Raw genomic sequence first — 21504 nt, 5'->3', positions numbered from 1 at the left:
AAAAAAAAAAAAAAAAAGTGCAAAGGTCTGAGCAAAACAGTATTAGTTCTTTTTGTTTTCTGCATACTTCCATGACAACTTCTCTTCATGCTGAATATAATATCTTTTAAGGACTATTTAAATGTTTTCCAAATAGCATACAGGAAGATCTCCCAAGACACATGAATGAGTTTCTCCGTTACATCTTAACCTGTAGATTTTGCCAAGCACGGAAATCACATATATCCATCAAACAACATAATGGCCAATAAGTACCTTTTTGGACATTTCACCTGTTTTAGATTTTGGATCATTTTTCTTCATCCTCTATTTTTATTAGAAGTCTACAATAAATGTTTTCTCATGAGATCACTGGAGTTCATGCACGTGACTTTTTTTTTTTTTTTTCCATTAATTCAGTGAAAATTTAAAAAAAAATGTAGAGAGAAGGAATTTGATCTCTGCTGAAAAAGGGAACAGAGGGAGAAAAAGGCAAGTAATGGCTTTCAGAATGACTCTGGAGAAATAGGTATGACAGACAAGTACAAAATGCTGCAGAGGATCCCAAAAAGCACAAAAAACCTGGCTTAACAGTTGTTACTTCACTACCTACAATGTCAGAAGAGGCAAATGGTTTGCTCTGTTTATTTTCATTCACTGTAAAGCACTTTGCACTTAGCAGATGCCAGCATATGTTTTGACTAGAAACACACAATTAAACTTGCCTGGAAATAACCAACTACAGAAGTTAGGGGAATAAATAGAGTTGAGCCACTTCACACTAGCTCACAGGCAGCAGTACCACCCAGCAGGACAATCTATCAGCTACAGTAGCCAAGGCAAGTTTAGGAAACCAAAATGTTGACTGTATGGAAGTTCATTTGAGTACGGAACTGTAATTGTAGAAGGGGTGAAAAGAGCCGACTACACAGAACAAAAGCCACCTATGTTTCTTATACAGAGAACCCATTGCAACCACTCTGAATTGCTACTGTATTTTCAGTATTATTTATACCTCTCCATCACCACAGTTGAGACTACAGGATTATTTTTTGTTTGTTTGTTTGGTAGGTTTCTGGTTGAGGTTATTTTGAGGAACATCCCCAAAGTTCTAGACATTCAGCTCTGGCCCTCTACCATGTTGCATTCTGCAACTCCCAACCCGAGGCCTGCCCCATTTCCAACCCTTTGTTTATACATTTCAGTTTTCATATTTTGACTAGCTTTGCTAGCTCCATACACTCCATTTTATTTTTGTTCTACATCCATCATTTCATCTTCTTTCACCAAGCCAAGAGATTCCCCTCAGGAGACTGGAAAGCCACTTGCCCCTTTTCCATGCTTTACTGACTCAGTAAACACAATTCCTGAATTTTGCTTGGGTAGCACTGTAAATATTCACCCCAAAATTCCGGAGCACTGGAGTTAACTTGTTCAGCCCAGTCGCATTTGAAACAGGCCAGTATTGGCAAGCATAAGGGAAGAAATATCCTCTGGAAACCAACAGTTCAAAAAAGCCTCTTCAGTATGCTGTGCAACTATTTATGTAAAACTGTCTCAATGAAAAAAAAAAAAAAAGAAGAAAAACAAAAGCAGAACAAGAGTAGACCAGACAACTAAGCAACAGAAACAGCCACCCAGAGTTCACAGATCAATAAATAAAATTTAACGACATACTACTTAATATCAACCTTCACCTTTCTTACCTTCTGTCTTTAGATATCCAAAGCAAAATAACGCAGATTTTTATTCAAACGAAAGTCATTAATAAATAAATAAAAAGGATGTCTTTCAATTATCCCCCTAAACAGAAGAAGTTCTCACAGACATTGATAGAAAAATAGAATGTGTATAAAACTACATGTTGAAGATACTACTTGCCAAAATGCATGTCTGAACTATATCACACTTTATGTCACTACTACCATGGGAAAAAACCACACAAATCGCTTTGCTGATAAGGACCCTGGAATGCCTCTGTGGTCTAACAGGAATAAAAGAGAATGGAGATCTCTACCTGCCTCCCTCTGCTTCCTCACTAGCAATAATGTACTCTTTGTGCAGATTAAACCACAAATTCCATTTATGCGATATTAGTGTGAAGGAGTTTAAAGCCCTTGTAACAGGAAAGAAGGTTAAGTTCATGTTTCAACAGCAGGAACAAATTCAAACATGGTGATGAGAAAATTAACTGACCAATTCATTAGGCACAAAAAAGCACCTCATTTGACAACAACTTTAAAAAGCATTACGCCACAGGCATTGCTTCTTTTGCATTTGTATTTTCTGAATCCTCACAGCACTATGACACTTCCTTTAGAGTTAATCCTGATTTATCCTGGGCTAGAGAAGACTATACATTAAAGAAGCATACACACTTAGGGCTCAGCCCTGCAATGTGTGGAGTGCTCTGGCTGCTAGCCACCAGTGCACTTAGGCATATGTTTTATTTTAAACACACAAGCAGTTCCACTGAAATTCAGAGACAAAGTCACAGTATGGATAGAGCCAGATTATGTCCCCCAAATGTGAAGCCATATTTAAAAAAAAAAAAAAAAAAGAACAAAGCACAACTTAAAACTAACACAATCATTTCACTGAGTCAGGTAAATCTGTTCTAGTAGACAAGCTGTTCTACAGCACATTAATAGGGTCAGAGAGGTGTCTCAGCCTGCTCATGGCTCAGGTATGCTCCTAAATGGGCCACGCATGACAAAATGATTTTGCAGAAAGCACTGTAAGCATTCAAAGCAAAGTTCATCAATATCACCCATAGCTGCCAAAACCAAAAAGAAAGGCAGAAACTGAAACCTGAAAGATATCCTTAATTCTCATCTGGTGGGCAGGGCTTTGCATCATGAAGGACATGTGCACCTTTCACAGAGTTGTTCAAGCCTACACTGCTTTTTAACAACTACTCAGGTTTGGCAAATTTCTTTCCTTCTTGACACAAGCAATAGAACTGTATGAAATATTCCCCCGAAAATGCTATTAACATTTCAGTGGTAAAATTACACTGTGTCAAGAAGCAGACAAAAACCATTGCATTTCAGAGTACAGAAAATTTCTGTAGACTCAGTGCTTCTAGGATAGGATTAAAAAAAAAGAGATCAAGACCACTTTTACTTGTGTGCCTAAATATTAATTTACCTTTCAGATGACAAAAATGAAACTATTATTGTATCCTATTATGATCAGAAATTCTGAAATGTGAATCTTCCATAATGCACCAATTTTATTTGAAAACAAATCTGTTTTTAATTTCAAGATCACAAATTAATGTTAGCATATTTAATATCCCTTGCTCAAATACATCTACAATTTAAATAAATTTTGTTACATACTGCAATCTGCATCTTGAGTGACAACCTCTGCACTGGTTATCAGCCTAAAGGGATGAGATAATAAATAACCCCCCTTGCTTCAAGAAGTATTTTATAATGCAAAATGTCACAGCTCTGTAAAGCAGTGTTAGCATATCTGAGCAAATTGTTGTATCAATGACATTTTAAAACTTTAGAGAATAGGAACTTTAAAGTAACAGATCAAGAGCACACTGTTCTTGATTTTACAGCACATAAAAATGTAATGCTTCCACCACTGCAGCTGAGTGTTCCTCAGCTTCTTCAACACCATTGTATTAAAAAATAAAAATAAATTTTTAAAAAGAAGAAAAAAATTTAGAAAAGCTTTCACTGGCTTCAGTCACTGCTAGCGTACACAATATTCCCACCTTTTCCCTGACTAAAATTCTCACTTGTTTTACCAGGTTTGGTGGGAAACAAGTGATTGAGAAACTTGGTTCAAAGCTTTAAGGACACTGATGAAAGGATCAAACAACACGCGTCTGAGGTACAGGTTGCACAAACCTCTTGGATCTGCACAGCGGGGACAAAAATCTTGCAGCTTAGAAGAAAGGTTGGGACAGGATCCCGAGAAGGCGGCTCCAGGTGGCAGTTTGTGCCAGTCTTTGGGACACAGCATTTCTCCCACCCACCTGGGCCAGGGGGACACAGACCCACCACCCCGGGATCCAGCTGAGGATCAGTCACAGAATCATTGCATCATAGAATCATTTAGGTTGGAAAAGACCTTTAAGATCATTGAGTCCAACCATTAACCTAATACCGTCAAGTCCAACACTAAACCATGTCCCTTAGCACTATGTTTACATATCTTTTAAACACCTCCAGGGATGGTGACTCAACCACTTCCCTGGGAAGCCTGTTCCACAGTTTGATAACGCTTCTGTTGAAGAATTTTTTCCTAATATCCAATCTAAACCTTCCCTGGAAATACTTGAGGCCATTTCCTCTTATCCTATCACTTCTTACCTGGGACAACAAATCAACACCCACCTTGCTACAGCCTCCTTTCAGGTAGTTGTATAGAGCGATCAGGTCTCCCCTCAGCCTTCTTTTCTCCAGGCTAAACAACGACAGTTCCCTCAGCCACTCTTCACATAACTTGTTCTTCAGAGCCTTCATCAGCTCTATTGCTCTTCTTTGGACACGCTCCACTCCCCACAAGGGCCCCCTTCTAGTGAGGGGCCCAAAACTGAACACAGTACTAGATGTATGGCCTCACCAGTGCCGAGTACCCCAGTCCTGCTGGCCATACTATTTCTGACACAAGCCAGGATGTCATTGGCCTTCTTGGCCACCTGGGCACACTGCTGGCTCCTGCTCAGCCAGCTGTCAATCAACACCCCCAGGTCGTCTTCCACCAGGCTGCTTTCCAGCCACTCTTCCCCAAGACTGTAGCGTTGCATGGGGTTCTTGTGACTGAAGTGCAGGACCCAGCATTTGACATTGTTGAACCTTATACAACTGGCCTCAGGCCATCAGTCCAGCCTGTCCAGATCCCTCTGTAGAGCCTTTCTACCCTTGAGCAGATCAACACTCTCACTCAACTTGTGTAATGTGCAAACGTACTGAGGGTAAACTCTGCAGTGCCTGGGAAAGAAAAAGCTGCCATAAAGTAATGTCAAGGCATACAAGTACAGCCTCCAGATGTGGTAAAGAACATAGCAAAAGCACGGGGTATAATTTGATTGTGCCCCATCAAGATAAAAGAGAAGTTAATGAGGAAATTATTGATTTGCCTCTATGGATTGCATTCAACTGGCAGTTCCATGCTACAGAGGGATTATCTTTTGTCACGGCTGTAGGAGTGGCTAGAGTTTAGAAAGCTGACAAATTTTCAAGTGGGAGAACAGAGACTTCAGGTTAAAAATGAGTCTTAAATGTTACAGAGTCTGAGAAAATAAAGGGGGGGGGATGGGGGGGAGGACTTAAACACAGGACACAGTCAAAGAGAAGGAGAACAATTTCATCAGTGAATTTGGCTTCATAATTATGTGCAGTATTAGCTGAGAAAGAGGAACTGTGCACAAGAAAAGGCAAGCACGAGCAGGAGGGGGATACTTGTCAATCCCATGAAGGTTTTTGTCAGACACAAAAGTGCTTCAAAGCTGTAAGAAAAGGAATTTTTCATGTATTTTAACATATTCCTTTTTAACATCTAGATCTCTGCATTGTTTTTGTGCTAAGACTCTTGAGTATATTGTAACTTACCTTTCAGGTGCTGAAATACTCCCAGCCATTTCCGTCACTCTGGCAGTTGTGATGTATACTGTTCAGAAGGATGGGTTCAATATACTTCCCCAGTGCTGTGAGACCTCTGTTTATAACTTTCTTTTTGGCCCTGCCCTGTAGTGCTTAACTCTATCAGTTATCATCAACACAACAGATTAGATTACTGAGCTGTGACAGCCTGTAGAAAAAGACTCAGTCCAAGGTACTACTCTATCTGCTCTGCTTCTCCTGTTGCCAGTAGCTTCGCTGTAAGAGCTGCAGCTAGGAAGTTCTGTATTTGTTTGTTTTAAGGGGTATCCCATATGGATAAACAACACTGTTCTTCAGACCTGATTAGATTAGTTGACAAGGAATCAGTCCCATTATGTTGCTATGCCCTTATGTTTTACTGTTCTCCAATAAATCAGTAAAGCAGTCATGCCTCTAAGAGCCATCCCATTTCTGTGAATGGATTGTATATGTACAGCTCTAGAAAGGTGAGCTTCAGATACTGAGATGCTCAATAACAAAGGGTCATATGATCCATTTAATGTATTTATTAAATTCATTATTTGTATTTCTGAGCTGCTGCTTAGTCCAACTGTCCTAATGATTAAGAGCTTCCCTTCTAACTCCTAAACTACATTTATACATAGTTCATACCATTTGGTCATGTAAAAATTACTCTTGTCTTTAATAAGGGTTGGTCTTCATTATTTTCTTTCAAGGACAATGACAGTTAAAGAAAAACAAAACAAAATGAAAACCGACCCCAAAACAGCACCAGCACCTCATTAAACGTCAAATAGTTTGTAAAGCAACTGGTGCCAGCAAACAAAGCAACAATCAGTTTTGAATCCATAAATATATCCAGCAGTAAATAGGGGGGAAAACACATCCTGAAATCTCTTTCACAAGAAAGAAGAAGCAAGGGTGGTAGTGACCAAAAAAGCCTGTATAAAAGCAGAGACACAAATGAAGCAGACTTAGCAAAGTCATCAGAGCTTATTCACGCCCTCCCACAGAGCCAAGTAAATATTAAAGAGGTCCGTTTAAGAAAAAAAAAGAAGGGTAAATTTCTATTTGTATTGAAGCCCACTATAAACCTCATTTGGATGGCAATTTAATAATTATTTCACCAAATTGCTAAATACAGATAGGAAACAAAGCCAAACCCAATCAGAACTTACAAAAAGTACTGAAGTAACAACTCTGCTGTTACCACTGACAATTTTGCCCCTTTCTCACTGACAAATGAGGGCTCTGAATGAACTGAGAAGCAAGGAACACAAACAATCAGACATTGTTGGCAAACAGGGGGATGGGAGCTGCATTGCAAAGCAGTGCCAAGTCTGGACAATGTCCCCTCTGCACTACACCTGCCCAGACACATAGCCTAGGCACCCATGCAGAAAGCCAGGTTACAAATCATGGCTTCAAGACACCGTTTAACCTCTTGTTGGAGTGCTTCATTAAGCTACACTGGCACTGCACATCTCAGGACTGCCTTTCCATCCTGCTACCCCTGTCTGGTGACACAGTTGTAGCTGCCACTGCAGCCTGGGATCAGATTTTGGGCAGGCACACTAGCAGACAGCTGATGCCAACCTCTGAAGAAAAGCAAAGAGATGGTGGGCTGAGGAAAGTTAACCAACCACGTCAGCATCATAGCTGATGCATGGTGAAAGCAACAGCTTTCATTTTGCTAATGCTTGGACAGGTAGAGATTTCAGCACATGCAGATGGAAGCAAATACTAGATGTCGTACCATATCATACCTTCCACTATGAGTTACTGTAATTCTTTCTGCAACCAATACGAGAAGAGTTCCCTTCCTGAAATAAAGGTTACATTCAAACTGATTTTCAACTGATCAAGACAGCCCAAAACACTTTACTAAGGTTAATAACTGCTCTCCTGACCCTACCAAAAAGATCATTATCCTAGATCAGACTAGACATGGTTAGAAAACCAAATTACAAGGAACATATTTACAGACTTTTACTAAAGAAAAAGCTGAATAGCTGCACAATTCAAAAATACCTCCACATTCCACTCAACCTCAATTCGATGAATTTACAGATTGTAAATTTGATACACTGCCCACTTCTCTGTCTAAAGTCCTGAAAAACAGTCCTGTACTAGTCAATATTAGCCCACATACTTTCTATTTTTCAAATTAAATTGAATGATAAAATCTCCATATTGAAACACAAAAAAGTTGACACAACCACCACCACTCTGGGAAAAAATCAACCAAGCAGAGTTAATTAAAGCACATTTGAACAATTAGAATAATATTTTTTTAAAAAGGTAAATATATATATACAGTAGAGTCAACTGCTTTGATTATATTTTGTGTGACCAACAAGATGTGTCTAGAAAAAGACTCACAGAAGGAAAAAAAAAAACCAAAACAAAAGAGAGCTCAGACAGCTAATTAATACTGCTAATTTACCTTGTACCCTAACAGGCCACTTACTGTCATCTGCACTCTGTCAAAGAGTAGATGGTGACAGTTCTCAAGCATTGCTAGTAAATTGTTTTCATTTTGCCCTTTCCCTCATAAACAAAACACCAGAGTGACAGAAGCTGCTTGACCTACTTTCTAAGGAAAAGATTTCCAAAGAAACACTCCCACCCTAAGAGGCAAGCAGAAAGCCTTGAACAGCAGAAATTTCCCAACTTCCAAACAAAAGATATTTTAAGTACATATGCAGTTTTTCTTTCCCTTTGCAATGCCCCTCCACCTCCCCCCACCCCTTCAGCCCTAGTATTCCTGATTTCTGCTCTATTTTCTTTATACCTCCAACATATGTAAGAGCACACAAACTAGCAACTATACTGAGCCACTGGTCTTTTCCAATCATGTCACAGATGTCTTAAATTAACTTCACCTATTCTTTTCCCAGATTATGAATTTTAATTTATCCATATACTCCATATGTGGACAACAAGCCCCACAACTGCAGTGAAAGCATAGATATAATGCTAGTTTACCACATTAGGCCACAACACATGTTTTCTCCAGATCTCAGGGACCTGCAGAACTTTTAAGAGACTGCAAGAGTTCTAACAAACTTGCTGTGTTACTTCACAGGGGTGAAGTAACCTCCTGGAAAAGTCGTCTTCTCTTAATTTGTAAATAATTCTCTTAACTGCACTATTTCATGTCTGAACAGCAGCGAGTCCTAAAGTCATAAAATGACATTCTGCCATGGGTCTTCCCTTTGAAACCTCAGCGTTAGCAACTGCTGTGCAGTTTCAAGATGGCCAGCCTTGGTTTATCCTTGCTTTTTTTATCCCTATTGTTGTATCCCAAAATGCCCGTTCCTTCCATTTTCTCCACCTCAAGACCCTCTAAAGCAATGACAGGCTTTTCCTAATGAGCTTGTGCTGGGGCACAGCAACCACTGCCCTCTCAGTTGAGCCAGGGGAGTATGATTATCTGCAGAAATGAAGTGGGTTACAGCCAACAGTTGCTCATACATTTCAGAGTAAATTCTTTGTCCACAAAGAAGCTCCTACTTCTTACACTTAATGCAATTCCTCACATAACTGGGTGGCACATGAAGACCCACACTGTAACAGCTATTCATGGATAATGGGTTAGTTACACTACCCGTATTAAATACGGGGAAAGGTGATGGTTTATTGTTTTTAATTGGCATAACACAAAAGTTCAATTTGGAAAAAAACATAGGGGTTTTTTAATTAATTTATTGGAAAAGAAGCATGGATTTATATAGTAAGAGAAAAATGGTATTCACAGAACTTAACTGTCTTTTGGGATGCTGGAAAATGTTACTATGAGTTGGGAAACTTACAAAAACCTGTATTCAAAAACTTCCTGGAATCTCCCTGTTCCTAAGGACTGGTGCAGACAAGCAAAATATTGCTGGAAGTTAGTGACATCTATGCTGCCTGGCGATCAGACACAGGGGAGGAGGTAAAGGGGTAGCACATTCAGCTTCAGTGCAGAGTGAGTCCTCCTCAAGTCTGCTGGGATGGCCAATCATGCCATCACGAAAGCATTTCTACAATTAGTTGATTTTTCACCTATCACGCCAGAGAACTGAAACCTTAAGGATTAAAGAAAGCAATAGTTATATAGTCCATCAAGTTTGAAAAGTGTCCAATTATTCTAATAACTTAGTTCAGACTGAGCACAGGCAGCTTTTTAATTGCACTGTATCACATACCTTCAACAAGTTAAAGCATTCTTAACAACAGCATGACCAGATTGTGACAAATTTATTTGTACATGAATATCGTTGTCTTTCTTTGGCTTTCTTCTCTTACATGCCTAAGGGAGAGGACAGATAGAGCAAAAGAGCTTTAATTCATTCCTTCAAATATTTAGGAGCTTATCAGTAATCAGACATCTTATAATCATGAATTCAATCCAAAATTCATAGAACACTGGGAGCAAAAATAAAAGTCAAACATAATCAAAAGCTCTGTCAACAGTGTTACAGTTCACAGAAATGTAGTATAAAAACAGCTGCGCAAAACATAGTTTACAAGCAAGGTTTATAGCTTTCTTTAATGAAATAGAGGGGAAGTCAATGTTAACAGTCTCATACTCAGTGAAGTGATGATAATAAGACAACATTATTTATCCTCTGCAATAACAATGACTCCTCAGGAACAGCTGAATTGTCCCTTCTGTTATAAATGGCTCAGGATTATAGACATACATAATGGCAGACGGTGCATGCAGTCCTCTCATGGACAGCATGAGTTACAAGCTGCTTCTTTCTCTCATCTGTGTCACCCACAAAAGGATGGAAGCTCAGGACAGTATCACGCCACGTGGAGTCACCATGTCCATTCTAAACACAGAAATTAAGGCACCCCTTTCCAAAGCCACATACTTTTAAAATGGCCAAAGGTTCTCTCTCTTGTTCAGCTAGATTACACCCAAACACAATGGACAAGAAGTTCCTACATCTTGCAAGAACGGGAAGTTTTTTTCTTGTTCCCCTGCACAAATAACCCATCGTGCTTCTTAACAATGTTAATATACTTGAAAAGGATTTAAACAGTTACCTCTACATACACTCCAAGGCATCTATTTATGGATTTATTTGAAAGATTTGTTCTTTCTTATTGTGTAAAAGACAGAGAACTGGCAAACTTCTCATTAAAAAAAATATATTTTGAATAGATTCTCACCCATTAGGCTCTAGTTCTGGCTTTAAAAATTTGTGTTAGAACTTTAACAAATATGGTGAGCTTGTGTTTGATCAATGCAACTATGTAAATTTTCCAAACAGAAGAAATCTGAGTGTTCCTGCTCCATAGCTGACTCACATTCAGAACTAAATCATATGCATGACTATTTTATGACCTTGCTTGGAGTCAACACAAAGTTGAGTTGCACTGCAATTTAAATTACTTCTAAACTTCTTTTGGCAAGAACAATCCCTTGACAGTAACTAGCACTAGTCTTTAGAGGCCTGATTTTCTAACACCAACACCTGCATTCATTTAATCTGAGCTTTTCAGACTCATTGGCATCACCTGCTGTAGATGTTAATGTGTTGCTTCAGGCTCTTGTTGGAAAGGTTGTTTGATGCCTCAATTTTCATAGGATTCACCAGTTTGAGACAGATCCTTCACTATCCCTGAGTATGGTCACACCCACAAACCCTCTCTCAAAAGCCTTCAGCAGCTCTTTGACTGCTACATAGCTGGGCAGCCTATTAAGCAATTAAATGATTTTCCTAACATGAAAAATGCTCTCTCCTTCTAATGTAGTGAAGCCAAAATATGAACAATCTTTCAGGCAAGAAAAGGTGGACCATGAGATATTTTTAATACCTCTTATACGTTACTGTAGTGTTACCTATTTCTAGGTGGAATCGTTTTTTCCCAGGCATTTGGAGCAAAGCCACCTGGAGGAGGGAACACAACAGCTGCTCAACTGTGCCAAGCAACAAAACAGCTCAGAGGAAGAATTAAAGAACATCAGACTATATAACTGAAATGTAGCAAGAATGTTATTACAAAAGATGTAATACAAGCTGAAATCTGGTCAGAATAACCCCAAATGGCACATTTTCTTTTATTAGTACAAATGGTTGAAACCGTGCTGTTATTTCTTACCCAAAACATTTCAGCTTTAATGCATGGCACTGATGAATTACCACTATATAAGAAGGTCTTGGATAGTGGCAGTCAAGCCATTCACTTCAACCTGGCTGAAGATGAAACTCAGACTGTAAGTATTAAATCCCGAACAAAGCTATATATTCTCCAATGGGATATAACTTCCACACCACTAAAATGCCCATATTGCTATGATGAAACGCTATTTAACAGAGCACCACAATACTCCTTCAATTAGGAGAGGAAATGAAGACTATCTAACCCATTGAAAACTAAAGATTTGTAAACACGTTAAACCAGTAAAGAAGAGAGGACATGGCAAAGACACCAGAATTAAAAAGTATTTGGATAAAAGCTACTATATTGAATAAACATAGGCAAGACTCCAGTTTGACACTACGCTGAAACATCACCGTACTTTTATAGTTGATCCTGTGTAAGGCAAAAGAATCTGGGGCAAAGATTCTTATTAGCTCAGTTATTATAGGCAACATGAAAGACAACAAGCAGCAGGTGCTTGACCAAAATAAAAAAACATAGTAAAAAAAACAATAAAATAATAAGATGGACTAAGATTTTCCAGAAAAGGAGACACAGGATTCAATATAAGAGAAATTATTTTGCACAAACTAGTAAATGAGTATTATTGATACACATTACTCTTTTCCAGTAACAAATAGAAAAAGTAGAAAATAGTTCAAAAAGTCTCGTTTCTCCCGATCTCATTTTTATTGCAAACAAACTTCTAGTGTTAATACACATTTTGCTTATATATAAAAAGGCAGCAGGTAGAATACAACATGGCAAGTGTGCTGCTTTTGTGAATGTTGAACAATCAAGCAAATAAAAGATATGAAGAACACTACTGTTTTGGATTAAATACTATTATAAATGAAGGCTTTTTTTTTTTTTTTTTTTTTTTTTTTTTTTTTTTTTCCTTTTTTCCTGTGGTACATAATAATTGTGGTAAAATATTATATCTTATAGCTTTAAAGCTTCTATCATTTTAAGAGAACCTTTATGTACTTAAAATGTAGAATCCACTTGAACAAGTGCAGTTGCTCCAGGGATGCAATTGGTATAGCTCAACAAAATAAAAAGAACTATATCAAGCACTGAGTTCTTCATGCTTATCTTGGCCGTTTTTTAAAATAGGAAATAACAATATTGCATGCAAAGCCAACTCCAGAGAGTAATATATCACCTTCTAAGATAAGTATCTAGGATAGATATAAGAGAGGAACTGCCTTCTGGAGCTGCATGACTCTCCGCATCGACAACAGAGAAACACCAGATGAATCCAATCTTTATAATAAAAGATCTGTGTAATAAGAGATGCACGGTAATGGATTCAGAACAAAGATAAAATATGCAATTTAAAAAAAAAAAAAAAAAAAAAGAAGTTTTATTTCAAAGGAAAGAAATTACTTTCCAAGTTTGCTCATCTCTCACAAGACAATGATCCTCTTTCTTTCCCCCAACTTCTTTTCTGAAGTGTCTTTATATATTTTAAAATATTCCTTCATCTTTTTATATATGTGCACATATGTCTATATATATACACCATGCAAAAAAAGGCATTTAATGACACACAACAAATTAATGTTGAGATATAACAGTATATATTAATCCTTAGAATAATAAATATTATGTCTCACTATTATTCAAAAATCAGTATTCTGATCTATCTAAATTATTGTTTCCTTAATATTAGCATGGCAAAGAACTACTTTTAATACCAAATCTATTCACTGCAGCATTTAAGGAAATAATTTAGCAGAAAAATTAAATTTTGACATGAAAAATGTTTATCCACAGAAATTTATAGCCCAGATTAGTTGTTATAAACGACTGTAAAATGAAATCAATTAACATTAAATGCAGTCAGAAGACACGTTTATGTAGAAAACAGTATAATACAAAGGGAAATAAAACAAGAAGAAAACTGATAAGGGGAAGTGTTACACGATATTACAAAAAGCAGACATTAAACTTAACATAGGAGGATATTAAAGATTACGCTGCTTTTGTCAAAAGCCACTCCACAAAAGACTTTCTTTAAAGTATTGAGGATTTTATAATGGTTTAATCCAATTTTGTCAAGGGTATCCAATAGCATTTCAGTGTAACCAGGGTCTGAAAAGGTGAACATTATCTACAAACAGTAGTTACTCTACCAGAAAGTATGACCAATTTACTTGTAAAAATCTGCACTGATCTAGTTTTCTAGCAACAGTTCTGATCTCAGTGAGATAGTTCTAAGCTCACAAATTGCCGATATCTAGATGCTTTTACTGAAAACAGTAAAAGGGAAAAAAATAGTCCCAATTTCTGAATAAATTTACTCAGATTTAACACAGAGCTCATCTAAAAGCAATGAATGCAGAATTGAACTGTGGATGCCTGCTGTAACAGCATGAATTAAACTTATGAATCACATTCCTCCCCTTCTCAAGCACTTCATTAGTCCTTTCAAAAGCCTAGATTTTGTTTCCCTAAGCTGAGAAATGTAAATTGCTTTTCAGAAGCTGTGCCTTTTCTACCAGTATCCTTTCCCCCATTTCTCCTATTGCTGATGCTGGCTGTGAAAATAATCAAAGTTAGAGGACATATAGGTACTGTATGCATTTAATCAGCTGGAAGTCACAGAACTGCAGTGATTTTTACCAATTTTCTATATTGTACTTTGCAAAGCTACTTTTTGAATGAGTCTTAAAATGATTATGCTCAATTTGGGCACATATCCTTATAACAATTTTCTGCTATCAGATAAAATATGCAATATTGGTATGTTGAAAATAATTAAAAATACCTCATTGCATAAGTAAATTTCAGTGGCCTATATTTTTCAACAGCTTCACCAGTGACCTCCTGGTTGTCAAAGCAGTCCCACTGGCAAATACACAACTGACAGTAAATTAGGAGTGATGACACGGCTGATGGCAGAGCATCTAATTGGAAAGATCTTTAATAATCTTGAGGTTTGGACCAACACAAACCTCACGACAATCCCCATGTGCCCAGGTGGGCTCATGGCACAGAATAACCCCTGGTTTGAGTAGGGACCAGGAGCAAAAGGGATTGGGCAGCCAGCCCCGGCATGGGCAAAGCCATGGCTACCCTCATCCAGGTGTGTGATGGTCCTGTCTGAAGTGGGAGGACTCCTCTCAAGAGCCTTACAGCCAACACATCCCTGGGTTTTATTAATACTCAGAGGTATTCTAATTATTTAGATGATTAGTGAAAAAAAACCCACCAAAAAGAAAAAAAAAAAAACCCCAACAAAACAACAAACCAAACCAAGAAGTAATTCAGTCTTTTTTAAACTGCTTTTTTAAATAAAATATTATTTGCTCTGATTATCAAAGGCCTGCTTTTCTCTCCCACAGTTGAGGCCACATACCTTTTAAATATCTCAATATTTTCTTGTTTATTTCAGAATTATGCTCATATAAAAATCTAGTTGAAAACATATTTATGTAACATCAAACTCAAAAAGCTCCAAAATAATAATCATCCAGAAATAAACTTTTCCTGTTAATTATGAGAGAACAAAGAAAAAATTGCTGATCGTTCTAAGCAGCATATTACTTATACTTTTTTTTTTTCAGAAATCTTTGTTGAATCCTTTGTGTGAGAAACTCCAGGAGTTATCAAACTCAGGCTTCTCAAGCATACAGGAAGAACAACCTGACTCCAGCAGTCAATGTCCACCAATCGGGGGACTGATATATTCATTTTTTTCTTAAAGAAACAATTTTCCATTTTCTAGGCACATTTTTGGGTAATTAATCCTATGTAACTTTAACATCCTCAATTTTCATATTAAGCATTTAGCATATTTTTTCAAACTAGGTATCCATAATTAAAACTGTCTAATCAATTACACTGTAGACCAGGCTGCTGTACAGGTCAGAAGTTGCTTACACAGCAAGAGAGGTGACACCACATGCAGTGATGCCACATGTTGCCTCCTGCCAGCCCCACCACCTTGAGGAAAGGACAACACATCTGGCAGCAGATTTACGGAGGCTAAAGTAAGAACAATTCTGAGTTGAACAATCAAAACCCAGCAATTCATATAAATCATATATCATATAAAAGAACTTCCCAAAACTCATCTGTCCCTACCAGCTATGAAGAACCCAAGAGAAGTGGTGAGGACGCAACTGCCGGCAGCACCTGGCTTCCAGACTTGCACACAAGCAATGCTGGCCAGATCACCTGGACATGTATTTCATGCTGTGAGAGTGCCAGCGTGAGGACACAAATGGGCAAAACTAACTCAATCGCAGATTATCCAAACTAAAGCCACCTCTCCCTTCAAAAAGATCTATCACTGATTAAGTTGCACTATTTTCCTTCAGCTCAACAAGGTCTAACTTTGAGGGGAGGAGCTGGTGCTGCTAGGGCAAAGACAGTCGATCACTGATATGGCTCTCCTAGATTACACACACCATTTAAACTCTTCCAGTTTTCCAGCATCCTCCCCTATCAAACTGGTAATGGGTTGGATAGTTCTCTGCATTGCATCTTGGTTTTCCATTAGCAGTGTTACCTTCATAGAAGGAGAATAAGAAAACCAAACAGATCTAAAGTGCTTGCAGTATATTCTTATATCACTAACTGTTAATGAGAAAAAACACTAGATCAACATTCTAAGGAAAAAAAACCAATCAGTTTACTAGCATCTGCATGTGACTTTTTTTTTTTTTTTTTACCCTACTAAAACTGGCAAGCCTTCAGTCTTTTGTAGAAAATAACTACCATTTCTTTTATAATAGCGGAGTAGAAAGGCTAAAAATTAAATATTAATTCATGGCATATATTTTCAAGCAAGTTTGCTGAAGATTTAAAACCAGCACTTTTGTTAAGAGCCTGGTGCAGTTAAAGAGTATAGAATTTAAACACAACAGTAATGTTACCACAGAGCCTCTTCTCATTCCAAGCATCTTTATTCATTTACTATTTTTTTAAAATGCAAAAAGCCCACAGAGGTAATTACTTGGCATAAATAATTTATGAATTCAGAAGAAAACTATGCACAAATTCAAACCTATAGAAATTCAAACCTATAGAAAGTGAAAATATTTTCCTGTCTGCATGCAGATAAAGAAATTGCTTGCAGCAGTTCATCTAAAGTCAAATCCTATCACACATTAGAAGGATGTTCTTTGAGAGGAAATAAAATTACACACTGATCCATTGACTAGCACATCAGTCAGGACAGGCTGATAGAGAATCATTAGTTAAGATTCCCTACTAACAGAAAAACATCAGTAGAGAGCACATCAGCAGTAATGCCTCCTAAGTTACTGAGCCTTCTTTTAACCAGCACCTAACTTTGTGGCTAGTTTCTCTGTAGTTTTTGAAGCTTCTGTGGCAAAATTTATTCAAGACTCTTGACATGGTGCAATCCTGGATCACAGTATTAGCTTCAAAATGAAGTTCACAGAAGTACGTGGAAATGAAAGTAAAAGTGCAAGAGGGAGTTCTTACTTTATTTGAATGCACCAAGGCAGCATTAAAAATCTAGTTTAAATTCACCCAAACCAGAAATTTTCAAGACAAACACTAATAGCTATTCCTTTGTTTCTGTTTATTAGCTGCAGGCATCTCGGTTCAAGATATATCTCAGCAGGATTGTAATCACTTCCATAAATAATGCATGCTTCATTTTGATTCTCTCAGTATACCTGCTATGCCATTTATTCTGGCATCCAAACAAAGCCTGTGATGTGTTCGGACAGCCCAGCTAGCAGGTGGCATGGAAGGACAGACCCAGATTCATTGAATGCATCTGTGTGAACTCTGACAGAGTAATGCTCCAAGCAAGATTAGTGGCAATCTAGAGAACCCTGAATTTCCATAGTAAGGAGAAATCAATGGAAACAACAAAAATTGATTGGGTTTAATACTTATTAATGACTATTTACAATTAAAATGGAGGACTTCAGTTATAACAGTATCTGTAAACTGCGATGAGCCCTTAACACAGAGAGGCTGAAACAAGAGTTTAGGAGCAGAAACATCCAAAATACAAGCTTTCCATTACTTAGTATTGGTATAGGAGGTTTCAGTACATGGTTTTTGACAGTTTTGAGTTGAGAAATTGAGATCCAGGGCTAGACTTTCTCCATGTTTTCTTCTTGTTGCCTTTTTCTAAGTCAGGTAACAGAACTGTAATACTACCTAGCAGTTTCTGATGTTGTTCCTTTAAGTTGTTGTCTATATTACATAACACTCAGACAACATTAAGTATTAGGACTGTGGGATACCTACTACAGTTTTTATTGAGCTTTCCAGACTTATTTTCAGTGTGCCCTCCAAGTAAGTTGATGTGATTATGTACTAAAAACTCATTCTTTGTTCTTATAACATATGGTCTGAACCACTTGTCTTGTTTGTAGATGTCCTGACCTTTAATGTTTTATATAGTCTCTTTTTAATTATCATGTCTCCTAAACAGCATCTGGTTTCTGCTCTTTATTGCTTGTCATCCTGTGTTGACTTTACATATTCAATATCTTTTAAAAAATCCTTTCAATATTCAAATACTATATGACGTTTCTCAATATATATAGGAGAAAATTAAGATTTTCCACTTCTTATTGTTGTTTAATGTGTTTGTTTGTTCATCTCGGTAGACTTGACTGCTTTCCAGCCATAAAAAAAAACTGTTGAAGTTGTTATCAGCTGATCCAATGCAGAATGAAGATACAGAAGACACTCAATAACTAGAGGCTGATGTACAATATTGCATTTCCAGTACTTCCTTGTAAGAGATACCATTTCCCTTTCATGTAAGTTCTTTTCATATCCTACCATCTAAAAGCCTGACTTCATCACCTTAACGTATCTTTCTGTAGTAGGTTTCCCTGGTCTAGCTGACAGAGTATAGGATTTGGGAACAAACTAGAACTATTATTATCATCAGTATTATTTTACGGATTCTAAGTATATATTACAGTTTTGAATATCATTTCTTCTTCCGTAGGGCTTGAATTTGACATGTAAGGCTTATTTAGCCTCCTGATGTCATTCTGTGAGCTACTGTAGTAAGGGTAAAAATCTCTAGTTTCATATCATGTGTGGTGACATTCAGTTTACTATTTGATGTCCACCTTAGCTTTAATCTGGTTAGAAAGAAGCAGTGGGCTTTTGAGAGCCTATGTGAACCTTGTGCGGATACAATAGTGAGGGGTGGTAGAGGAATGAAGATGCCCTTTTACGCACACATCCTCTGTGATTAAAGAGTTTGACTGCAAAGAGGAAAAATTCTGACAAGTAAGACTGCCAAAGCAAGCAATGGGTTTTTGTCAGGGCAACACAAACCAGCATTTCTTAAACAATTTAAGACGTGATCACACTTTCTTTTTTTTTTTTAGTTTGCCCACAAAGGAAACACTGTGGACTGGATTCTGTTCTTATGCTGATGGACACAGGGAATAATTGCAGTAAAATGTGGTGTAGCAGACCTGTGGAAAAGAAGAAAAATCCTGCAGTGTTTACACATATGAAATAGACATCCTTTTCTCTGTTTAAAGAAGTTAGTTCTTCCATCAGACCTGTCACAAAGCTTTTATTTCATCATGAATCAGTGCACATTCAGGATGCAAAAATAGGCTCAGAAATGTATGGCACATTGCTGATAAGGAAGAGGAGAAAAGAAAAGGTCAAGTCTTTGAAGCAAATTGGCTAATTCGGCAAATAAAAAGCCTGGTTGGGGAACAATACAGAACTCAATGAATACCCGGGGAACTGCCTTGCAGAATCAACAGGTGCTAGATAACCCATCAAACAATATCTTTCTTTCTTCCTCAATACTTTGCCAGCGGAAACAAGTGAGGTGATGTTTTCTTTGCTAGTTATCTGGCTCCCTGGTTTCAGAGTTGTCTAGTTAGTACCTAGGAGACATATAATTTGAAATGCAAAGCCACCTGAAGTTGGTAACAGTGAGGCAGGCAGAAGATGCCCTCCAAAGGATGGAAAAGATGTGCTGTATGTCTCTCCATTTCACCGTATAACCAATCTACCTCCACCAAAAATAATAGCAATATTTTTTCTGTTAATATCTCTATCCGTTTATATAGGATATTTAAACACATCTTTCCATTATCAAGCACAAACACACGTCTGGAAACTGCATTTCCTCTGTCTTTTTGCCCTTTCTATTCTCAATGTTTGCATCTCTGATTTTCTCACTACTTCTGCATACCTCTAAGAACTCTGAAATCTGCAACAGGAGTAGAAAAGGTAAGATGTGTTTCATGCTGGCACATCGTATCTTTTCTAACTTGAACCTGAGACAGACTTAAGTTAAAAAACATTTACAGACAGATTTTAACAATGGCTAAGCAACTCTTCCAGAGAATTCAGTACCATTCACAAACAAGGTTTGGCGTAAGAGCCATGTCCACACCCTTAAAAAGGAGAAGAGGAAGACAGTGGAGATTTTAACCTCAAATGCTTAATCTGATATGTAGACAGGCGACTGGGCTGCTATTTCTGGTGTGTTAAAGAGCTGTCAGTGGAACGTTTTGATATCCAAATTTGGTTTGTCAATGCATTTAAGCCAAATGAATAACTAGTGCTTTGGAACTCATTATTGCATGTCTGGACACTGTAAATCAGAAGTGATAGTTCAGTTATACTACGAGGAGCCTTGCTTTTAATATTATTGTTTATACAATACTTAACATTCCTCAAGAATACTATAATAAGATTAATTGTAAGCACAAAACATAGAACCAGTGCAAAAATAAAACTGAAAACTTATTTCTAAATATTTTCTCCAATTTATTTTTTTCCCTATGTTTTGAATTATATTTTTAACAGTTACAGTTATTTTGTTCCTGAATGCGTCTTGGTATGTGTCATACCAAAAAGAACATTTGCCTGGAATGTAATTTGAACTAAGACACTCCACATGGAGGTGAAGTTGCTTTCAAGCTGAAGGGAAAGACAGCGTTTCAAGCTATGCATCAGGATCTTTGCATAGTTCTAAAATCATCCAAAACAAAAAAGAAAAAATTCGTATGGGTATCTTTTTAACTTAAGTTTTTTAAACATTCTCAAACAGCTTAAGAAAAAGAACTGGCTTTTATGTATTCAGTAAATTAACAACTCTAGGCTAGTCCATATGACAACAATGGGAACAACACCCAATGAAGGTCACTGCAAACTTTTAGTTCCTTCTGTGAAATCAAGCATTTAATAGGTATGTACAGGAACCAAACTTACCATGGACAAGTAAGAGAAGTACATATCATGTTTCAGATGACTGTAAATCATCCAACCGGTAGCCCATTGTACCATACGCCGATGAAAGATTTTGCCATAACCATCAAGATCTTAAAAAAACCCAACAAAAAACAAAACACATAAAAGTTAATCAGACATTGAAACAGGGAAAACAATGTTTCTTATTTAAAATACAATTTCACTGTTCTTTAAAGCATACTATCAAAAAGACTGTTAGAAAAGAGCCTGTTGTACACCATTACCATCCAGCAAGTTTCTTTTACAACCACTGCAATCGAATACATCACTTGCAATTCTTTTATAGTTTTTTGTTTGGTTTTTTTGGGGGGGGCTTTCAGCTGACTTTTCAGGATTCAGATCTTTTATTCATTGTTGTTTAATGACAATAGTTTTAGGCATTAGCATTTTATTCAAAACAACAATTACAAGCTCTAGTTTATTTTCCTTTTTGTTTCTTTTATGCAGGACTTCACAGTGCACCTTCTACCAAAGCATAAAATCCACATGCCAAAACTAAGTGCAAAGGTGCATGACAAGGAAGAGTACGGGTGCATGTGAGCAGGCAGTCTGG

At 37.4% G+C, this 21504-nt stretch overlaps 1 protein-coding gene across 1 annotated transcript in view; it reads right to left on the bottom strand.

The window, feature by feature from the left end:
• The window catches only part of CHRM3 (cholinergic receptor muscarinic 3), a 198109-nt gene extending 177085 nt beyond the window's left edge, over positions 1 to 21024 (bottom strand). Inside the window, exon 1 of the mRNA XM_026845252.1 lies at positions 20913 to 21024. The gene's annotated coding sequence lies outside the window, so the exon portion shown is untranslated. The remainder of the gene's footprint in view (positions 1 to 20912) is intronic.
• Positions 21025 to 21504: the final 480 nt, after the last annotated feature.

The sequence above is a fragment of the Athene cunicularia genome (genome assembly GCF_003259725.1).
Source record: "Athene cunicularia isolate RWA chromosome 3 unlocalized genomic scaffold, athCun1 chr3_part1, whole genome shotgun sequence".
In the NCBI taxonomy this organism is placed as follows: Eukaryota; Metazoa; Chordata; class Aves; order Strigiformes; family Strigidae; genus Athene; species Athene cunicularia.
This window is presented reverse-complemented; position numbering and strand designations above follow the sequence as displayed.